This window comes from Lepisosteus oculatus, unplaced genomic scaffold, assembly GCF_040954835.1.
Source record: "Lepisosteus oculatus isolate fLepOcu1 unplaced genomic scaffold, fLepOcu1.hap2 HAP2_SCAFFOLD_39, whole genome shotgun sequence".
NCBI lineage: Eukaryota > Metazoa > Chordata > Actinopteri > Semionotiformes > Lepisosteidae > Lepisosteus > Lepisosteus oculatus.
In genome coordinates this window covers 344,933-367,364 of record NW_027167923.1, presented here as the reverse complement: position 1 = coordinate 367,364, position 22,432 = coordinate 344,933, and the positions used below count along the sequence as shown (strand labels likewise).

The 22,432-nt window shown below is 48.8% G+C and overlaps 5 non-coding genes across 5 annotated transcripts; all 5 read left to right on the top strand.

Moving 5' to 3' along the window:
• The first annotated feature begins 3,666 nt into the window (after positions 1-3,666).
• trnak-cuu (transfer RNA lysine (anticodon CUU)) lies at positions 3,667-3,739 on the top strand. Its single transcript has one exon. It is a non-coding gene; the product is annotated as a tRNA-Lys (tRNA).
• A 4,046-nt stretch (positions 3,740-7,785) lies between these two features.
• On the top strand, positions 7,786-7,858 carry trnak-cuu (transfer RNA lysine (anticodon CUU)). Its single transcript has one exon. It is a non-coding gene; the product is annotated as a tRNA-Lys (tRNA).
• Positions 7,859-11,904: 4,046 nt separating this feature from the next.
• trnak-cuu (transfer RNA lysine (anticodon CUU)) lies at positions 11,905-11,977 on the top strand. Its single transcript has one exon. It is a non-coding gene; the product is annotated as a tRNA-Lys (tRNA).
• Positions 11,978-16,023: 4,046 nt separating this feature from the next.
• trnak-uuu (transfer RNA lysine (anticodon UUU)) lies at positions 16,024-16,096 on the top strand. The gene has a single exon. It is a non-coding gene; the product is annotated as a tRNA-Lys (tRNA).
• Positions 16,097-20,144: 4,048 nt separating this feature from the next.
• Positions 20,145-20,217, top strand: trnak-cuu (transfer RNA lysine (anticodon CUU)). Its single transcript has one exon. It is a non-coding gene; the product is annotated as a tRNA-Lys (tRNA).
• Positions 20,218-22,432: the final 2,215 nt, after the last annotated feature.

Genomic DNA, 22,432 nt, shown 5'->3' with positions numbered 1-22,432 from the left:
CGTACGTTGGGAAAACATTTTGAACGCGATCAATAACCGCACTGGAAAAATGTGGGAAAGAAAGGGCGAAAAGCGACTCTTCAACATGTGGAAATATCTTCCTGAGCGGAGCCCTCTTCTCGAAGCTCAACACTCTGCAAGAGTCACTTCTCCCAACTTGCGCCCGCAGGTTTCCGTAGTGTGCCTGCAAAGAGCCATCCGCTTGAGACAGGTGCACCTCCCGATTTCATTGAACTAAGCTAGATGCACAATTTCTAATGCAGCCTTCATCACAATAGACAGTTCATTTCTCGAAAGCTTGTCGTAAAAAAAGGAAACAAAGAACGAAAACGTATAGCTGACAATCTTCTGAAGATGCAGATTCAGCTTTGGGGAAATGGACATTTTATGTATGCAGATGCTTTTCAAGCGCTGGTTTTAGAACGTCGCTGTGCTTCCAGCATCCTTTTCAGCCTTCTAAACTGGCTACCGAGGTGCCGATCACATTGTAAAGCGGTTGAGAGGCCGGAGCTGCTCAAACCGCTCTTGCCGTTTCCCATCAATCAAAAGCACTATGTTGTTTCTTTGTATGGAAAGCTTTTCAAGTCTGGCATCGACACGCACCTTTCCTGAAACGTCCAAAAGGTGAATGCTTCGCAAAGAAATCCAGTCTACCTTCAGGGGGCATGATGTTGAAATCGGAATGAGCCCTGGGTGGGCTTGAAGCAGCAGCTGTTCAGTTAACAGCTGCACAGAAACGCACCCCGCTTGCTTTGTATCATTCGCAAGTTTGTGGTTAAAGAGTAAAAAAGGCTGGAATTCTTCTGCCAGCCGGCAGGATTTCTTCTGCACTCACCCAGAAAAGCCAAGAATTGTATTTCATCTTTCGCAAGCTGTATTTTCCAGGAGGAGAATGAATACTTGCATTAAACTGAATCAAGCCGACAGAGACGCACAGCCGTTGTTTTTCTCCATGGGAAGTTTTTCGTTAAGGAAAAACACCGTTGTCATTTTCTTGCCAGCCGGCGGTATTTCTTGTGCAGCGATGAGCCAGATTTGTATTTCGTATTTCGCAAGTTGTGTGAATTTCTTGAAGTTGAAAGTGAATTCGCTCCAGAAAAGAAATGTCCAGTCGCATGAAAGCCGTGGCTGTTTGTTAAACCGCAGGACCTGAGCTTGCGTTCTGTTTCTCATGGCGTTCGCAAAGGCGATTCCTGCCTTTAAAACTGCTGTGTCTGCGACTGAAAGTGGCGTGTGGCGCAGCTTCTAAAGTCTTGTTGACGCTCCTCGATGTTGCTTTCTCTCTGCCTAAGGAAGTTCGATTGTCGCGTCGGAACGGGGAGACCTAATCCTTCCAGCTTTAAGCCACCCTTCAGTCTTCTGAAGGGTGTCCGAGTGCTAGCATGTCATTTGGCTTTTTTTTGGGGGGAAGCGGAGAGCGACATTGAAAAAGGTTACCGCCGCCGCCTCGCCCTCCGTGTTAAATGATCGCAAGCCGGCGGCGGCGGCGCTCCCTGTAGTCGTGGCCGAGCGGTTAAGGCGATGGGCTAGAAAGCCATTGGGGTCTCCCCGCGTCGGCTCGAATCCTGCCCACTACGGCGCCCTTCTCCTGTCGCTTCGGCCTGCCCAGAAAAAGGCGGAGTGCCGTTTCTCTCTTCCTGCTTCTTGTACAAACGCTAAATCGCTTGGACCTGCTGCCTTGGAAGTAATGTCTTCAACATCCACCAGTGACATTTCACAGCTGGAAGCACACAGCCACGCTTTTGGCATTGGCATGTCTTTTGCGCCCTACTTCCAGCCTTTGAAGACCTAATTATTCAAACTGAAAGAACCGGCTGAATGAGTGTTTGCAGTGCACCAGGAGGAGCAGGGACCATAGCATTGGAGGGGTGAGGATGGCGCAGATGGAAACGTTTTCATGCGCTCCTCTGGGAGGAATGAAAAGAAAAGACGAAACCGGAAACAGTAGTAGCCGCAAGAGGAAGTGTCTTCAAGCGCCAAGCAAGCGCTCCTCGTTAGTATAGTGGTGCGTATCCCCGCCTGTCACGTGGGAGACCAGGGATGGATTGCTTGACGGCGAGCCAGGTTGCTTTTCTCCCATCAGATTCCAACCGCTAATGCTAACGCAGTGTGTGGGAGCTTACATGCTTTTCCTTTCCCGTCTTTTTCGGACGACTATTCCAAAGGGGTAACCTGAAGGAATAGGGGCCTGAAGACACGAGGCATTCTTAAACCAGCACTGGGCTGCACGGCCTTCTGTTGTGATCAGGTTATATTCGAGTCAAAAAGCCAGAGCATCCGCTTCCATCCTATGGAGCACGAGCTAAATCGGAAGAGGCAGGGGATACACCTACGCCTATCGGCGCACGTTCCCTGCGTCAGGCTGCTTCACCCATTTGCACCCGACTGGAGACGGCACTGAGCAAGCTTTTTGTCAGGAGTGGGATTCGAACCCACGCCTCCAGGGGAGACTGCGACCTGAACGCAGCGCCTTAGACCGCTCGGCCATCCTGACGCGGGCCCCCTGTCCCGGGGCGGTCTGATGAGCCACCGCGATCCCACTACGCTCCTCGAGTATCGCACTGTTATTAATACTACAGTGTGACTCCAGCATTAAAATGTTTGGAAAATGTGTCGGCTTTTATAATCCAGTGTAGAGCAGCATGTGATGATTTGTGCTACAACACCAAGCGCTCAAAGTGACGTCTGCGTTTGTCGTTGAAACTTTCAACTCTTTCATCACTTATGTAGGAAATAAAAAGAGCAGTTGTGCGCCACACGCAGAGAGGCCGTCAGCAGAGTTGCGCAGCGGAAGCGTGCTGGGCCCATAACCCAGAGGTCGATGGATCGAAACCATCCTCTGCTACGTGTGTCCTATGCACGATTCATAAGCATGCCATTGGGTTAGCAAAGTGCCTTCAAATAGTCTGCATCTCCCTTTCTTTAAATTCTGTCCTGAGTTTCTCTCTCGTGTGTGTTTGTGCAAGCTTGACACTTGCGGGACTCTTTAATCTTCACCAATACGGAGATGACCAAATGTGTCTTCGGTTGTTCTGAGGTCTTTGATAGTTTCTTTGAAAGCTTCAACTGAACCTCGAAATCGAAGCAGTTATGTTTATATTGATTTCTCGCGTTAATCATTACGAACCAGGAACAGCCAGCACACTCGGTCGCATTAGTAATTATGTCACGTCTCTACTTAGCAGAGCATTCAAAGGCCCACTGGAAGTAGTAAAGCACTAAAACACTGCAAAACTGAACTCGGGAAAATCATACTGGGAGCTCTGAGCGATGTCTGCATCCAAGCCATCCAATACGGACTCTGAAACCTTGGAATATCAACACTATGATGCGCTACCTTTTACCTGGAGCAAAACGATGGAATTAGAAGAATGCTTACCGCAGGATACAACTGTGCCGCTGTTATTTGGAGCACGGTTTTCACTTGCATGAAAACTACAGCAGAACGTAGAAGGATGATCACTGAGGAGTCCACGCGGGCATGCTGAGGAGATTGTAGGTCGTACATTTCAATGATTACTGACATTTGCGCTGCTGGAGGTACAGTAATCAACAAAGAACAGGGTGTGCTACTCTCGAATCCGGTCAGCACATGATGAAAAGCCAGGAAGTATACCTTGTCAAATTGCCGTCAACAGGGACAAGTTAACCACCAGCTCCACCGGCGCCCGGCTAGCTCAGTCGGTAGAGCATGAGACTCTTAATCTCAGGGTCGTGGGTTCGAGCCCCACGTTGGGCGGTGCCCGTCTCCTTATTAACAAAGTTTCCCGCTCATCCTTGAACCTCTTACACCTCGATGGTACCGAGCACTGCGTTTTAATGCACAAGTGTGATCAAACCGAGATGAAAAGGGCGTATCTAGCTCCTTGCCCGAGAGATAAATCAAGGGTTCCGCAGATAATCCCTTGGCTCCGGTCACCCGGACGCAGATAGGAGCTGCAGCCATCATAACTTGTATGAAAACTAAGAAGAGCTCCTGTCTATTTACAGTTTCATTTACTCTAGCGTTTCCTTAAACATTGCGTGTACGAAGGCTAAGAAATTGGAGAGCTATTCTAATACAATAACTATTAGGAATCTTTTGGGCATAACAGTTTCACTGTGATTTTGCAGGTAACACGTACGTTGGGAAAACATTTTGAACGCGATCAATAACCGCACTGGAAAAATGTGGGAAAGAAAGGGCGAAAAGCGACTCTTCAACATGTGGAAATATCTTCCTGAGCGGAGCCCTCTTCTCGAAGCTCAACACTCTGCAAGAGTCACTTCTCCCAACTTGCGCCCGCAGGTTTCCGTAGTGTGCCTGCAAAGAGCCATCCGCTTGAGACAGGTGCACCTCCCGATTTCATTGAACTAAGCTAGATGCACAATTTCTAATGCAGCCTTCATCACAATAGACAGTTCATTTCTCGAAAGCTTGTCGTAAAAAAAGGAAACAAAGAACGAAAACGTATAGCTGACAATCTTCTGAAGATGCAGATTCAGCTTTGGGGAAATGGACATTTTATGTATGCAGATGCTTTTCAAGCGCTGGTTTTAGAACGTCGCTGTGCTTCCAGCATCCTTTTCAGCCTTCTAAACTGGCTACCGAGGTGCCGATCACATTGTAAAGCGGTTGAGAGGCCGGAGCTGCTCAAACCGCTCTTGCCGTTTCCCATCAATCAAAAGCACTATGTTGTTTCTTTGTATGGAAAGCTTTTCAAGTCTGGCATCGACACGCACCTTTCCTGAAACGTCCAAAAGGTGAATGCTTCGCAAAGAAATCCAGTCTACCTTCAGGGGGCATGATGTTGAAATCGGAATGAGCCCTGGGTGGGCTTGAAGCAGCAGCTGTTCAGTTAACAGCTGCACAGAAACGCACCCCGCTTGCTTTGTATCATTCGCAAGTTTGTGGTTAAAGAGTAAAAAAGGCTGGAATTCTTCTGCCAGCCGGCAGGATTTCTTCTGCACTCACCCAGAAAAGCCAAGAATTGTATTTCATCTTTCGCAAGCTGTATTTTCCAGGAGGAGAATGAATACTTGCATTAAACTGAATCAAGCCGACAGAGACGCACAGCCGTTGTTTTTCTCCATGGGAAGTTTTTCGTTAAGGAAAAACACCGTTGTCATTTTCTTGCCAGCCGGCGGTATTTCTTGTGCAGCGATGAGCCAGATTTGTATTTCGTATTTCGCAAGTTGTGTGAATTTCTTGAAGTTGAAAGTGAATTCGCTCCAGAAAAGAAATGTCCAGTCGCATGAAAGCCGTGGCTGTTTGTTAAACCGCAGGACCTGAGCTTGCGTTCTGTTTCTCATGGCGTTCGCAAAGGCGATTCCTGCCTTTAAAACTGCTGTGTCTGCGACTGAAAGTGGCGTGTGGCGCAGCTTCTAAAGTCTTGTTGACGCTCCTCGATGTTGCTTTCTCTCTGCCTAAGGAAGTTCGATTGTCGCGTCGGAACGGGGAGACCTAATCCTTCCAGCTTTAAGCCACCCTTCAGTCTTCTGAAGGGTGTCCGAGTGCTAGCATGTCATTTGGCTTTTTTTTGGGGGGAAGCGGAGAGCGACATTGAAAAAGGTTACCGCCGCCGCCTCGCCCTCCGTGTTAAATGATCGCAAGCCGGCGGCGGCGGCGCTCCCTGTAGTCGTGGCCGAGCGGTTAAGGCGATGGGCTAGAAAGCCATTGGGGTCTCCCCGCGTCGGCTCGAATCCTGCCCACTACGGCGCCCTTCTCCTGTCGCTTCGGCCTGCCCAGAAAAAGGCGGAGTGCCGTTTCTCTCTTCCTGCTTCTTGTACAAACGCTAAATCGCTTGGACCTGCTGCCTTGGAAGTAATGTCTTCAACATCCACCAGTGACATTTCACAGCTGGAAGCACACAGCCACGCTTTTGGCATTGGCATGTCTTTTGCGCCCTACTTCCAGCCTTTGAAGACCTAATTATTCAAACTGAAAGAACCGGCTGAATGAGTGTTTGCAGTGCACCAGGAGGAGCAGGGACCATAGCATTGGAGGGGTGAGGATGGCGCAGATGGAAACGTTTTCATGCGCTCCTCTGGGAGGAATGAAAAGAAAAGACGAAACCGGAAACAGTAGTAGCCGCAAGAGGAAGTGTCTTCAAGCGCCAAGCAAGCGCTCCTCGTTAGTATAGTGGTGCGTATCCCCGCCTGTCACGTGGGAGACCAGGGATGGATTGCTTGACGGCGAGCCAGGTTGCTTTTCTCGCATCAGATTCCAACCGCTAATGCTAACGCAGTGTGTGGGAGCTTACATGCTTTTCCTTTCCCGTCTTTTTCGGACGACTATTCCAAAGGGGTAACCTGAAGGAATAGGGGCCTGAAGACACGAGGCATTCTTAAACCAGCACTGGGCTGCACGGCCTTCTGTTGTGATCAGGTTATATTCGAGTCAAAAAGCCAGAGCATCCGCTTCCATCCTATGGAGCACGAGCTAAATCGGAAGAGGCAGGGGATACACCTACGCCTATCGGCGCACGTTCCCTGCGTCAGGCTGCTTCACCCATTTGCACCCGACTGGAGACGGCACTGAGCAAGCTTTTTGTCAGGAGTGGGATTCGAACCCACGCCTCCAGGGGAGACTGCGACCTGAACGCAGCGCCTTAGACCGCTCGGCCATCCTGACGCGGGCCCCCTGTCCCGGGGCGGTCTGATGAGCCACCGCGATCCCACTACGCTCCTCGAGTATCGCACTGTTATTAATACTACAGTGTGACTCCAGCATTAAAATGTTTGGAAAATGTGTCGGCTTTTATAATCCAGTGTAGAGCAGCATGTGATGATTTGTGCTACAACACCAAGCGCTCAAAGTGACGTCTGCGTTTGTCGTTGAAACTTTCAACTCTTTCATCACTTATGTAGGAAATAAAAAGAGCAGTTGTGCGCCACACGCAGAGAGGCCGTCAGCAGAGTTGCGCAGCGGAAGCGTGCTGGGCCCATAACCCAGAGGTCGATGGATCGAAACCATCCTCTGCTACGTGTGTCCTATGCACGATTCATAAGCATGCCATTGGGTTAGCAAAGTGCCTTCAAATAGTCTGCATCTCCCTTTCTTTAAATTCTGTCCTGAGTTTCTCTCTCGTGTGTGTTTGTGCAAGCTTGACACTTGCGGGACTCTTTAATCTTCACCAATACGGAGATGACCAAATGTGTCTTCGGTTGTTCTGAGGTCTTTGATAGTTTCTTTGAAAGCTTCAACTGAACCTCGAAATCGAAGCAGTTATGTTTATATTGATTTCTCGCGTTAATCATTACGAACCAGGAACAGCCAGCACACTCGGTCGCATTAGTAATTATGTCACGTCTCTACTTAGCAGAGCATTCAAAGGCCCACTGGAAGTAGTAAAGCACTAAAACACTGCAAAACTGAACTCGGGAAAATCATACTGGGAGCTCTGAGCGATGTCTGCATCCAAGCCATCCAATACGGACTCTGAAACCTTGGAATATCAACACTATGATGCGCTACCTTTTACCTGGAGCAAAACGATGGAATTAGAAGAATGCTTACCGCAGGATACAACTGTGCCGCTGTTATTTGGAGCACGGTTTTCACTTGCATGAAAACTACAGCAGAACGTAGAAGGATGATCACTGAGGAGTCCACGCGGGCATGCTGAGGAGATTGTAGGTCGTACATTTCAATGATTACTGACATTTGCGCTGCTGGAGGTACAGTAATCAACAAAGAACAGGGTGTGCTACTCTCGAATCCGGTCAGCACATGATGAAAAGCCAGGAAGTATACCTTGTCAAATTGCCGTCAACAGGGACAAGTTAACCACCAGCTCCACCGGCGCCCGGCTAGCTCAGTCGGTAGAGCATGAGACTCTTAATCTCAGGGTCGTGGGTTCGAGCCCCACGTTGGGCGGTGCCCGTCTCCTTATTAACAAAGTTTCCCGCTCATCCTTGAACCTCTTACACCTCGATGGTACCGAGCACTGCGTTTTAATGCACAAGTGTGATCAAACCGAGATGAAAAGGGCGTATCTAGCTCCTTGCCCGAGAGATAAATCAAGGGTTCCGCAGATAATCCCTTGGCTCCGGTCACCCGGACGCAGATAGGAGCTGCAGCCATCATAACTTGTATGAAAACTAAGAAGAGCTCCTGTCTATTTACAGTTTCATTTACTCTAGCGTTTCCTTAAACATTGCGTGTACGAAGGCTAAGAAATTGGAGAGCTATTCTAATACAATAACTATTAGGAATCTTTTGGGCATAACAGTTTCACTGTGATTTTGCAGGTAACACGTACGTTGGGAAAACATTTTGAACGCGATCAATAACCGCACTGGAAAAATGTGGGAAAGAAAGGGCGAAAAGCGACTCTTCAACATGTGGAAATATCTTCCTGAGCGGAGCCCTCTTCTCGAAGCTCAACACTCTGCAAGAGTCACTTCTCCCAACTTGCGCCCGCAGGTTTCCGTAGTGTGCCTGCAAAGAGCCATCCGCTTGAGACAGGTGCACCTCCCGATTTCATTGAACTAAGCTAGATGCACAATTTCTAATGCAGCCTTCATCACAATAGACAGTTCATTTCTCGAAAGCTTGTCGTAAAAAAAGGAAACAAAGAACGAAAACGTATAGCTGACAATCTTCTGAAGATGCAGATTCAGCTTTGGGGAAATGGACATTTTATGTATGCAGATGCTTTTCAAGCGCTGGTTTTAGAACGTCGCTGTGCTTCCAGCATCCTTTTCAGCCTTCTAAACTGGCTACCGAGGTGCCGATCACATTGTAAAGCGGTTGAGAGGCCGGAGCTGCTCAAACCGCTCTTGCCGTTTCCCATCAATCAAAAGCACTATGTTGTTTCTTTGTATGGAAAGCTTTTCAAGTCTGGCATCGACACGCACCTTTCCTGAAACGTCCAAAAGGTGAATGCTTCGCAAAGAAATCCAGTCTACCTTCAGGGGGCATGATGTTGAAATCGGAATGAGCCCTGGGTGGGCTTGAAGCAGCAGCTGTTCAGTTAACAGCTGCACAGAAACGCACCCCGCTTGCTTTGTATCATTCGCAAGTTTGTGGTTAAAGAGTAAAAAAGGCTGGAATTCTTCTGCCAGCCGGCAGGATTTCTTCTGCACTCACCCAGAAAAGCCAAGAATTGTATTTCATCTTTCGCAAGCTGTATTTTCCAGGAGGAGAATGAATACTTGCATTAAACTGAATCAAGCCGACAGAGACGCACAGCCGTTGTTTTTCTCCATGGGAAGTTTTTCGTTAAGGAAAAACACCGTTGTCATTTTCTTGCCAGCCGGCGGTATTTCTTGTGCAGCGATGAGCCAGATTTGTATTTCGTATTTCGCAAGTTGTGTGAATTTCTTGAAGTTGAAAGTGAATTCGCTCCAGAAAAGAAATGTCCAGTCGCATGAAAGCCGTGGCTGTTTGTTAAACCGCAGGACCTGAGCTTGCGTTCTGTTTCTCATGGCGTTCGCAAAGGCGATTCCTGCCTTTAAAACTGCTGTGTCTGCGACTGAAAGTGGCGTGTGGCGCAGCTTCTAAAGTCTTGTTGACGCTCCTCGATGTTGCTTTCTCTCTGCCTAAGGAAGTTCGATTGTCGCGTCGGAACGGGGAGACCTAATCCTTCCAGCTTTAAGCCACCCTTCAGTCTTCTGAAGGGTGTCCGAGTGCTAGCATGTCATTTGGCTTTTTTTTGGGGGGAAGCGGAGAGCGACATTGAAAAAGGTTACCGCCGCCGCCTCGCCCTCCGTGTTAAATGATCGCAAGCCGGCGGCGGCGGCGCTCCCTGTAGTCGTGGCCGAGCGGTTAAGGCGATGGGCTAGAAAGCCATTGGGGTCTCCCCGCGTCGGCTCGAATCCTGCCCACTACGGCGCCCTTCTCCTGTCGCTTCGGCCTGCCCAGAAAAAGGCGGAGTGCCGTTTCTCTCTTCCTGCTTCTTGTACAAACGCTAAATCGCTTGGACCTGCTGCCTTGGAAGTAATGTCTTCAACATCCACCAGTGACATTTCACAGCTGGAAGCACACAGCCACGCTTTTGGCATTGGCATGTCTTTTGCGCCCTACTTCCAGCCTTTGAAGACCTAATTATTCAAACTGAAAGAACCGGCTGAATGAGTGTTTGCAGTGCACCAGGAGGAGCAGGGACCATAGCATTGGAGGGGTGAGGATGGCGCAGATGGAAACGTTTTCATGCGCTCCTCTGGGAGGAATGAAAAGAAAAGACGAAACCGGAAACAGTAGTAGCCGCAAGAGGAAGTGTCTTCAAGCGCCAAGCAAGCGCTCCTCGTTAGTATAGTGGTGCGTATCCCCGCCTGTCACGTGGGAGACCAGGGATGGATTGCTTGACGGCGAGCCAGGTTGCTTTTCTCCCATCAGATTCCAACCGCTAATGCTAACGCAGTGTGTGGGAGCTTACATGCTTTTCCTTTCCCGTCTTTTTCGGACGACTATTCCAAAGGGGTAACCTGAAGGAATAGGGGCCTGAAGACACGAGGCATTCTTAAACCAGCACTGGGCTGCACGGCCTTCTGTTGTGATCAGGTTATATTCGAGTCAAAAAGCCAGAGCATCCGCTTCCATCCTATGGAGCACGAGCTAAATCGGAAGAGGCAGGGGATACACCTACGCCTATCGGCGCACGTTCCCTGCGTCAGGCTGCTTCACCCATTTGCACCCGACTGGAGACGGCACTGAGCAAGCTTTTTGTCAGGAGTGGGATTCGAACCCACGCCTCCAGGGGAGACTGCGACCTGAACGCAGCGCCTTAGACCGCTCGGCCATCCTGACGCGGGCCCCCTGTCCCGGGGCGGTCTGATGAGCCACCGCGATCCCACTACGCTCCTCGAGTATCGCACTGTTATTAATACTACAGTGTGACTCCAGCATTAAAATGTTTGGAAAATGTGTCGGCTTTTATAATCCAGTGTAGAGCAGCATGTGATGATTTGTGCTACAACACCAAGCGCTCAAAGTGACGTCTGCGTTTGTCGTTGAAACTTTCAACTCTTTCATCACTTATGTAGGAAATAAAAAGAGCAGTTGTGCGCCACACGCAGAGAGGCCGTCAGCAGAGTTGCGCAGCGGAAGCGTGCTGGGCCCATAACCCAGAGGTCGATGGATCGAAACCATCCTCTGCTACGTGTGTCCTATGCACGATTCATAAGCATGCCATTGGGTTAGCAAAGTGCCTTCAAATAGTCTGCATCTCCCTTTCTTTAAATTCTGTCCTGAGTTTCTCTCTCGTGTGTGTTTGTGCAAGCTTGACACTTGCGGGACTCTTTAATCTTCACCAATACGGAGATGACCAAATGTGTCTTCGGTTGTTCTGAGGTCTTTGATAGTTTCTTTGAAAGCTTCAACTGAACCTCGAAATCGAAGCAGTTATGTTTATATTGATTTCTCGCGTTAATCATTACGAACCAGGAACAGCCAGCACACTCGGTCGCATTAGTAATTATGTCACGTCTCTACTTAGCAGAGCATTCAAAGGCCCACTGGAAGTAGTAAAGCACTAAAACACTGCAAAACTGAACTCGGGAAAATCATACTGGGAGCTCTGAGCGATGTCTGCATCCAAGCCATCCAATACGGACTCTGAAACCTTGGAATATCAACACTATGATGCGCTACCTTTTACCTGGAGCAAAACGATGGAATTAGAAGAATGCTTACCGCAGGATACAACTGTGCCGCTGTTATTTGGAGCACGGTTTTCACTTGCATGAAAACTACAGCAGAACGTAGAAGGATGATCACTGAGGAGTCCACGCGGGCATGCTGAGGAGATTGTAGGTCGTACATTTCAATGATTACTGACATTTGCGCTGCTGGAGGTACAGTAATCAACAAAGAACAGGGTGTGCTACTCTCGAATCCGGTCAGCACATGATGAAAAGCCAGGAAGTATACCTTGTCAAATTGCCGTCAACAGGGACAAGTTAACCACCAGCTCCACCGGCGCCCGGCTAGCTCAGTCGGTAGAGCATGAGACTCTTAATCTCAGGGTCGTGGGTTCGAGCCCCACGTTGGGCGGTGCCCGTCTCCTTATTAACAAAGTTTCCCGCTCATCCTTGAACCTCTTACACCTCTATGGTACCGAGCACTGCGTTTTAATGCACAGGTGTGATCAAACCGAGATGAAAAGGGCGTATCTAGCTCCTTGCCCGAGAGATAAATCAAGGGTTCCGCAGATAATCCCTTGGCTCCGGTCACCCGGACGCAGATAGGAGCTGCAGCCATCATAACTTGTATGAAAACTAAGAAGAGCTCCTGTCTATTTACAGTTTCATTTACTCTAGCGTTTCCTTAAACATTGCGTGTACGAAGGCTAAGAAATTGGAGAGCTATTCTAATACAATAACTATTAGGAATCTTTTGGGCATAACAGTTTCACTGTGATTTTGCAGGTAACACGTACGTTGGGAAAACATTTTGAACGCGATCAATAACCGCACTGGAAAAATGTGGGAAAGAAAGGGCGAAAAGCGACTCTTCAACATGTGGAAATATCTTCCTGAGCGGAGCCCTCTTCTCGAAGCTCAACACTCTGCAAGAGTCACTTCTCCCAACTTGCGCCCGCAGGTTTCCGTAGTGTGCCTGCAAAGAGCCATCCGCTTGAGACAGGTGCACCTCCCGATTTCATTGAACTAAGCTAGATGCACAATTTCTAATGCAGCCTTCATCACAATAGACAGTTCATTTCTCGAAAGCTTGTCGTAAAAAAAGGAAACAAAGAACGAAAACGTATAGCTGACAATCTTCTGAAGATGCAGATTCAGCTTTGGGGAAATGGACATTTTATGTATGCAGATGCTTTTCAAGCGCTGGTTTTAGAACGTCGCTGTGCTTCCAGCATCCTTTTCAGCCTTCTAAACTGGCTACCGAGGTGCCGATCACATTGTAAAGCGGTTGAGAGGCCGGAGCTGCTCAAACCGCTCTTGCCGTTTCCCATCAATCAAAAGCACTATGTTGTTTCTTTGTATGGAAAGCTTTTCAAGTCTGGCATCGACACGCACCTTTCCTGAAACGTCCAAAAACTGAATGCTTCGCAAAGAAATCCAGTCTACCTTCAGGGGGCATGATGTTGAAATCGGAATGAGCCCTGGGTGGGCTTGAAGCAGCAGCTGTTCAGTTAACAGCTGCACAGAAACGGACCCCGCTTGCTTTGTATCATTCGCAAGTTTCTGGTTAAAGAGTAAAAAAGGCTGGAATTCTTCTGCCAGCCGGCAGGATTTCTTCTGCACTCACCCAGAAAAGCCAAGAATTGTATTTCATCTTTCGCAAGCTGTATTTTCCAGGAGGAGAATGAATACTTGCATTAAACTGAATCAAGCCGACAGAGACGCACAGCCGTTGTTTTTCTCCATGGGAAGTTTTTCGTTAAGGAAAAACACCGTTGTCATTTTCTTGCCAGCCGGCGGTATTTCTTGTGCAGCGATGAGCCAGATTTGTATTTCGTATTTCGCAAGTTGTGTGAATTTCTTGAAGTTGAAAGTGAATTCGCTCCAGAAAAGAAATGTCCAGTCGCATGAAAGCCGTGGCTGTTTGTTAAACCGCAGGACCTGAGCTTGCGTTCTGTTTCTCATGGCGTTCGCAAAGGCGATTCCTGCCTTTAAAACTGCTGTGACTGCGACTGAAAGTGGCGTGTGGCGCAGCTTCTAAAGTCTTGTTGACGCTCCTCGATGTTGCTTTCTCTCTGCCTAAGGAAGTTCGATTGTCGCGTCGGAACGGGGAGACCTAATCCTTCCAGCTTTAAGCCACCCTTCAGTCTTCTGAAGGGTGTCCGAGTGCTAGCATGTCATTTGGCTTTTTTTTGGGGGGAAACGGAGAGCGACATTGAAAAAGGTTACCGCCGCTGCCTCGCCCTCCGTGTTAAATGATCGCAAGCCGGCGGCGGCGGCGCTCCCTGTAGTCGTGGCCGAGCGGTTAAGGCGATGGGCTAGAAAGCCATTGGGGTCTCCCCGCGTCGGCTCGAATCCTGCCCACTACGGCGCCCTTCTCCCGTCGCTTCGGCCTGCCCAGAAAAAGGCGGAGTGCCGTTTCTCTCTTCCTGCTTCTTGTACAAACGCTAAATCGCTTGGACCTGCTGCCTTGGAAGTAATGTCTTCAACATCCACCAGTGACATTTCACAGCTGGAAGCACACAGCCACGCTTTTGGCATTGGCATGTCTTTTGCGCCCTACTTCCAGCCTTTGAAGACCTAATTATTCAAACTGAAAGAACCGGCTGAATGAGTGTTTGCAGTGCACCAGGAGGAGCAGGGACCATAGCATTGGAGGGGTGAGGATGGCGCAGATGGAAACGTTTTCATGCGCTCCTCTGGGAGGAATGAAAAGAAAAGACGAAACCGGAAACAGTAGTAGCCGCAAGAGGAAGTGTCTTCAAGCGCCAAGCAAGCGCTCCTCGTTAGTATAGTGGTGCGTATCCCCGCCTGTCACGTGGGAGACCAGGGATGGATTGCTTGACGGCGAGCCAGGTTGCTTTTCTCCCATCAGATTCCAACCGCTAATGCTAACGCAGTGTGTGGGAGCTTACATGCTTTTCCTTTCCCGTCTTTTTCGGACGACTATTCCAAAGGGGTAACCTGAAGGTATAGGGGCCTGAAGACACGAGGCATTCTTAAACCAGCACTGGGCTGCACGGCCTTCTGTTGTGATCAGGTTATATTCGAGTCAAAAAGCCAGAGCATCCGCTTCCATCCTATGGAGCACGAGCTAAATCGGAAGAGGCAGGGGATACACCTACGCCTATCGGCGCACGTTCCCTGCGTCAGGCTGCTTCACCCATTTGCACCCGACTGGAGACGGCACTGAGCAAGCTTTTTGTCAGGAGTGGGATTCGAACCCACGCCTCCAGGGGAGACTGCGACCTGAACGCAGCGCCTTAGACCGCTCGGCCATCCTGACGCGGGCCCCCTGTCCCGGGGCGGTCTGATGAGCCACCGCGATCCCACTACGCTCCTCGAGTATCGCACTGTTATTAATACTACAGTGTGACTCCAGCATTAAAATGTTTGGAAAATGTGTCGGCTTTTATAATCCAGTGTAGAGCAGCATGTGATGATTTGTGCTACAACACCAAGCGCTCAAAGTGACGTCTGCGTTTGTCGTTGAAACTTTCAACTCTTTCATCACTTATGTAGGAAATAAAAAGAGCAGTTGTGCGCCACACGCAGAGAGGCCGTCAGCAGAGTGGCGCAGCGGAAGCGTGCTGGGCCCATAACCCAGAGGTCGATGGATCGAAACCATCCTCTGCTACGTGTGTCCTATGCACGATTCATAAGCATGCCATTGGGTTAGCAAAGTGCCTTCAAATAGTCTGCATCTCCCTTTCTTTAAATTCTGTCCTGAGTTTCTCTCTCGTGTGTGTTTGTGCAAGCTTGACACTTGCGGGACTCTTTAATCTTCACCAATACGGAGATGACCAAATGTGTCTTCGGTTGTTCTGAGGTCTTTGATAGTTTCTTTGAAAGCTTCAACTGAACCTCGAAATCGAAGCAGTTATGTTTATATTGATTTCTCGCGTTAATCATTACGAACCAGGAACAGCCAGCACACTCGGTCGCATTAGTAATTATGTCACGTCTCTACTTAGCAGAGCATTCAAAGGCCCACTGGAAGTAGTAAAGCACTAAAACACTGCAAAACTGAACTCGGGAAAATCATACTGGGAGCTCTGAGCGATGTCTGCATCCAAGCCATCCAATACGGACTCTGAAACCTTGGAATATCAACACTATGATGCGCTACCTTTTACCTGGAGCAAAACGATGGAATTAGAAGAATGCTTACCGCAGGATACAACTGTGCCGCTGTTATTTGGAGCACGGTTTTCACTTGCATGAAAACTACAGCAGAACGTAGAAGGATGATCACTGAGGAGTCCACGCGGGCATGCTGAGGAGATTGTAGGTCGTACATTTCAATGATTACTGACATTTGCGCTGCTGGAGGTACAGTAATCAACAAAGAACAGGGTGTGCTACTCTCGAATCCGGTCAGCACATGATGAAAAGCCAGGAAGTATACCTTGTCAAATTGCCGTCAACAGGGACAAGTTAACCACCAGCTCCACCGGCGCCCGGCTAGCTCAGTCGGTAGAGCATGAGACTTTTAATCTCAGGGTCGTGGGTTCGAGCCCCACGTTGGGCGGTGCCCGTCTCCTTATTAACAAAGTTTCCCGCTCATCCTTGAACCTCTTACACCTCTATGGTACCGAGCACTGCGTTTTAATGCACAGGTGTGATCAAACCGAGATGAAAAGGGCGTATCTAGCTCCTTGCCCGAGAGATAAATCAAGGGTTCCGCAGATAATCCCTTGGCTCCGGTCACCCGGACGCAGATAGGAGCTGCAGCCATCATAACTTGTATGAAAACTAAGAAGAGCTCCTGTCTATTTACAGTTTCATTTACTCTAGCGTTTCCTTAAACATTGCGTGTACGAAGGCTAAGAAATTGGAGAGCTATTCTAATACAATAACTATTAGGAATCTTTTGGGCATAACAGTTTCACTGTGATTTTGCAGGTAACACGTACGTTGGGAAAACATTTTGAACGCGATCAATAACCGCACTGGAAAAATGTGGGAAAGAAAGGGCGAAAAGCGACTCTTCAACATGTGGAAATATCTTCCTGAGCGGAGCCCTCTTCTCGAAGCTCAACACTCTGCAAGAGTCACTTCTCCCAACTTGCGCCCGCAGGTTTCCGTAGTGTGCCTGCAAAGAGCCATCCGCTTGAGACAGGTGCACCTCCCGATTTCATTGAACTAAGCTAGATGCACAATTTCTAATGCAGCCTTCATCACAATAGACAGTTCATTTCTCGAAAGCTTGTCGTAAAAAAAGGAAACAAAGAACGAAAACGTATAGCTGACAATCTTCTGAAGATGCAGATTCAGCTTTGGGGAAATGGACATTTTATGTATGCAGATGCTTTTCAAGCGCTGGTTTTAGAACGTCGCTGTGCTTCCAGCATCCTTTTCAGCCTTCTAAACTGGCTACCGAGGTGCCGATCACATTGTAAAGCGGTTGAGAGGCCGGAGCTGCTCAAACCGCTCTTGCCGTTTCCCATCAATCAAAAGCACTATGTTGTTTCTTTGTATGGAAAGCTTTTCAAGTCTGGCATCGACACGCACCTTTCCTGAAACGTCCAAAAGGTGAATGCTTCGCAAAGAAATCCAGTCTACCTTCAGGGGGCATGATGTTGAAATCGGAATGAGCCCTGGGTGGGCTTGAAGCAGCAGCTGTTCAGTTAACAGCTGCACAGAAACGCACCCCGCTTGCTTTGTATCATTCGCAAGTTTGTGGTTAAAGAGTAAAAAAGGCTGGAATTCTTCTGCCAGCCGGCAGGATTTCTTCTGCACTCACCCAGAAAAGCCAAGAATTGTATTTCATCTTTCGCAAGCTGTATTTTCCAGGAGGAGAATGAATACTTGCATTAAACTGAATCAAGCCGACAGAGACGCACAGCCGTTGTTTTTCTCCATGGGAAGTTTTTCGTTAAGGAAAAACACCGTTGTCATTTTCTTGCCAGCCGGCGGTATTTCTTGTGCAGCGATGAGCCAGATTTGTATTTCGTATTTCGCAAGTTGTGTGAATTTCTTGAAGTTGAAAGTGAATTCGCTCCAGAAAAGAAATGTCCAGTCGCATGAAAGCCGTGGCTGTTTGTTAAACCGCAGGACAGGACAGCTTGCGTTCTGTTTCTCATGGCGTTCGCAAAGGCGATTCCTGCCTTTAAAACTGCTGTGTCTGCGACTGAAAGTGGCGTGTGGCGCAGCTTCTAAAGTCTTGTTGACGCTCCTCGATGTTGCTTTCTCTCTGCCTAAGGAAGTTCGATTGTCGCGTCGGAACGGGGAGACCTAATCCTTCCAGCTTTAAGCCACCCTTCAGTCTTCTGAAGGGTGTCCGAGTGCTAGCATGTCATTTGGCTTTTTTTTGGGGGGAAGCGGAGAGCGACATTGAAAAAGGTTACCGCCGCCGCCTCGCCCTCCGTGTTAAATGATCGCAAGCCGGCGGCGGCGGCGCTCCCTGTAGTCGTGGCCGAGCGGTTAAGGCGATGGGCTAGAAAGCCATTGGGGTCTCCCCGCGTCGGCTCGAATCCTGCCCACTACGGCGCCCTTCTCCTGTCGCTTCGGCCTGCCCAGAAAAAGGCGGAGTGCCGTTTCTCTCTTCCTGCTTCTTGTACAAACGCTAAATCGCTTGGACCTGCTGCCTTGGAAGTAATGTCTTCAACATCCACCAGTGACATTTCACAGCTGGAAGCACACAGCCACGCTTTTGGCATTGGCATGTCTTTTGCGCCCTACTTCCAGCCTTTGAAGACCTAATTATTCAAACTGAAAGAACCGGCTGAATGAGTGTTTGCAGTGCACCAGGAGGAGCAGGGACCATAGCATTGGAGGGGTGAGGATGGCGCAGATGGAAACGTTTTCATGCGCTCCTCTGGGAGGAATGAAAAGAAAAGACGAAACCGGAAACAGTAGTAGCCGCAAGAGGAAGTGTCTTCAAGCGCCAAGCAAGCGCTCCTCGTTAGTATAGTGGTGCGTATCCCCGCCTGTCACGTGGGAGACCAGGGATGGATTGCTTGACGGCGAGCCAGGTTGCTTTTCTCCCATCAGATTCCAACCGCTAATGCTAACGCAGTGTGTGGGAGCTTACATGCTTTTCCTTTCCCGTCTTTTTCGGACGACTATTCCAAAGGGGTAACCTGAAGGAATAGGGGCCTGAAGACACGAGGCATTCTTAAACCAGCACTGGGCTGCACGGCCTTCTGTTGTGATCAGGTTATATTCGAGTCAAAAAGCCAGAGCATCCGCTTCCATCCTATGGAGCACGAGCTAAATCGGAAGAGGCAGGGGATACACCTACGCCTATCGGCGCACGTTCCCTGCGTCAGGCTGCTTCACCCATTTGCACCCGACTGGAGACGGCACTGAGCAAGCTTTTTGTCAGGAGTGGGATTCGAACCCACGCCTCCAGGGGAGACTGCGACCTGAACGCAGCGCCTTAGACCGCTCGGCCATCCTGACGCGGGCCCCCTGTCCCGGGGCGGTCTGATGAGCCACCGCGATCCCACTACGCTCCTCGAGTATCGCACTGTTATTAATACTACAGTGTGACTCCAGCATTAAAATGTTTGGAAAATGTGTCGGCTTTTATAATCCAGTGTAGAGCAGCATGTGATGATTTGTGCTACAACACCAAGCGCTCAAAGTGACGTCTGCGTTTGTCGTTGAAACTTTCAACTCTTTCATCACTTATGTAGGAAATAAAAAGAGCAGTTGTGCGCCACACGCAGAGAGGCCGTCAGCAGAGTTGCGCAGCGGAAGCGTGCTGGGCCCATAACCCAGAGGTCGATGGATCGAAACCATCCTCTGCTACGTGTGTCCTATGCACGATTCATAAGCATGCCATTGGGTTAGCAAAGTGCCTTCAAATAGTCTGCATCTCCCTTTCTTTAAATTCTGTCCTGAGTTTCTCTCTCGTGTGTGTTTGTGCAAGCTTGACACTTGCGGGACTCTTTAATCTTCACCAATACGGAGATGACCAAATGTGTCTTCGGTTGTTCTGAGGTCTTTGATAGTTTCTTTGAAAGCTTCAACTGAACCTCGAAATCGAAGCAGTTATGTTTATATTGATTTCTCGCGTTAATCATTACGAACCAGGAACAGCCAGCACACTCGGTCGCATTAGTAATTATGTCACGTCTCTACTTAGCAGAGCATTCAAAGGCCCACTGGAAGTAGTAAAGCACTAAAACACTGCAAAACTGAACTCGGGAAAATCATACTGGGAGCTCTGAGCGATGTCTGCATCCAAGCCATCCAATACGGACTCTGAAACCTTGGAATATCAACACTATGATGCGCTACCTTTTACCTGGAGCAAAACGATGGAATTAGAAGAATGCTTACCGCAGGATACAACTGTGCCGCTGTTATTTGGAGCACGGTTTTCACTTGCATGAAAACTACAGCAGAACGTAGAAGGATGATCACTGAGGAGTCCACGCGGGCATGCTGAGGAGATTGTAGGTCGTACATTTCAATGATTACTGACATTTGCGCTGCTGGAGGTACAGTAATCAACAAAGAACAGGGTGTGCTACTCTCGAATCCGGTCAGCACATGATGAAAAGCCAGGAAGTATACCTTGTCAAATTGCCGTCAACAGGGACAAGTTAACCACCAGCTCCACCGGCGCCCGGCTAGCTCAGTCGGTAGAGCATGAGACTCTTAATCTCAGGGTCGTGGGTTCGAGCCCCACGTTGGGCGGTGCCCGTCTCCTTATTAACAAAGTTTCCCGCTCATCCTTGAACCTCTTACACCTCTATGGTACCGAGCACTGCGTTTTAATGCACAGGTGTGATCAAACCGAGATGAAAAGGGCGTATCTAGCTCCTTGCCCGAGAGATAAATCAAGGGTTCCGCAGATAATCCCTTGGCTCCGGTCACCCGGACGCAGATAGGAGCTGCAGCCATCATAACTTGTATGAAAACTAAGAAGAGCTCCTGTCTATTTACAGTTTCATTTACTCTAGCGTTTCCTTAAACATTGCGTGTACGAAGGCTAAGAAATTGGAGAGCTATTCTAATACAATAACTATTAGGAATCTTTTGGGCATAACAGTTTCACTGTGATTTTGCAGGTAACACGTACGTTGGGAAAACATTTTGAACGCGATCAATAACCGCACTGGAAAAATGTGGGAAAGAAAGGGCGAAAAGCGACTCTTCAACATGTGGAAATATCTTCCTGAGCGGAGCCCTCTTCTCGAAGCTCAACACTCTGCAAGAGTCACTTCTCCCAACTTGCGCCCGCAGGTTTCCGTAGTGTGCCTGCAAAGAGCCATCCGCTTGAGACAGGTGCACCTCCCGATTTCATTGAACTAAGCTAGATGCACAATTTCTAATGCAGCCTTCATCACAATAGACAGTTCATTTCTCGAAAGCTTGTCGTAAAAAAAGGAAACAAAGAACGAAAACGTATAGCTGACAATCTTCTGAAGATGCAGATTCAGCTTTGGGGAAATGGACATTTTATGTATGCAGATGCTTTTCAAGCGCTGGTTTTAGAACGTCGCTGTGCTTCCAGCATCCTTTTCAGCCTTCTAAACTGGCTACCGAGGTGCCGATCACATTGTAAAGCGGTTGAGAGGCCGGAGCTGCTCAAACCGCTCTTGCCGTTTCCCATCAATCAAAAGCACTATGTTGTTTCTTTGTATGGAAAGCTTTTCAAGTCTGGCATCGACACGCACCTTTCCTGAAACGTCCAAAAACTGAATGCTTCGCAAAGAAATCCAGTCTACCTTCAGGGGGCATGATGTTGAAATCGGAATGAGCCCTGGGTGGGCTTGAAGCAGCAGCTGTTCAGTTAACAGCTGCACAGAAACGGACCCCGCTTGCTTTGTATCATTCGCAAGTTTCTGGTTAAAGAGTAAAAAAGGCTGGAATTCTTCTGCCAGCCGGCAGGATTTCTTCTGCACTCACCCAGAAAAGCCAAGAATTGTATTTCATCTTTCGCAAGCTGTATTTTCCAGGAGGAGAATGAATACTTGCATTAAACTGAATCAAGCCGACAGAGACGCACAGCCGTTGTTTTTCTCCATGGGAAGTTTTTCGTTAAGGAAAAACACCGTTGTCATTTTCTTGCCAGCCGGCGGTATTTCTTGTGCAGCGATGAGCCAGATTTGTATTTCGTATTTCGCAAGTTGTGTGAATTTCTTGAAGTTGAAAGTGAATTCGCTCCAGAAAAGAAATGTCCAGTCGCATGAAAGCCGTGGCTGTTTGTTAAACCGCAGGACCTGAGCTTGCGTTCTGTTTCTCATGGCGTTCGCAAAGGCGATTCCTGCCTTTAAAACTGCTGTGACTGCGACTGAAAGTGGCGTGTGGCGCAGCTTCTAAAGTCTTGTTGACGCTCCTCGATGTTGCTTTCTCTCTGCCTAAGGAAGTTCGATTGTCGCGTCGGAACGGGGAGACCTAATCCTTCCAGCTTTAAGCCACCCTTCAGTCTTCTGAAGGGTGTCCGAGTGCTAGCATGTCATTTGGCTTTTTTTTGGGGGGAAACGGAGAGCGACATTGAAAAAGGTTACCGCCGCTGCCTCGCCCTCCGTGTTAAATGATCGCAAGCCGGCGGCGGCGGCGCTCCCTGTAGTCGTGGCCGAGCGGTTAAGGCGATGGGCTAGAAAGCCATTGGGGTCTCCCCGCGTCGGCTCGAATCCTGCCCACTACGGCGCCCTTCTCCTGTCGCTTCGGCCTGCCCAGAAAAAGGCGGAGTGCCGTTTCTCTCTTCCTGCTTCTTGTACAAACGCTAAATCGCTTGGACCTGCTGCCTTGGAAGTAATGTCTTCAACATCCACCAGTGACATTTCACAGCTGGAAGCACACAGCCACGCTTTTGGCATTGGCATGTCTTTTGCGCCCTACTTCCAGCCTTTGAAGACCTAATTATTCAAACTGAAAGAACCGGCTGAATGAGTGTTTGCAGTGC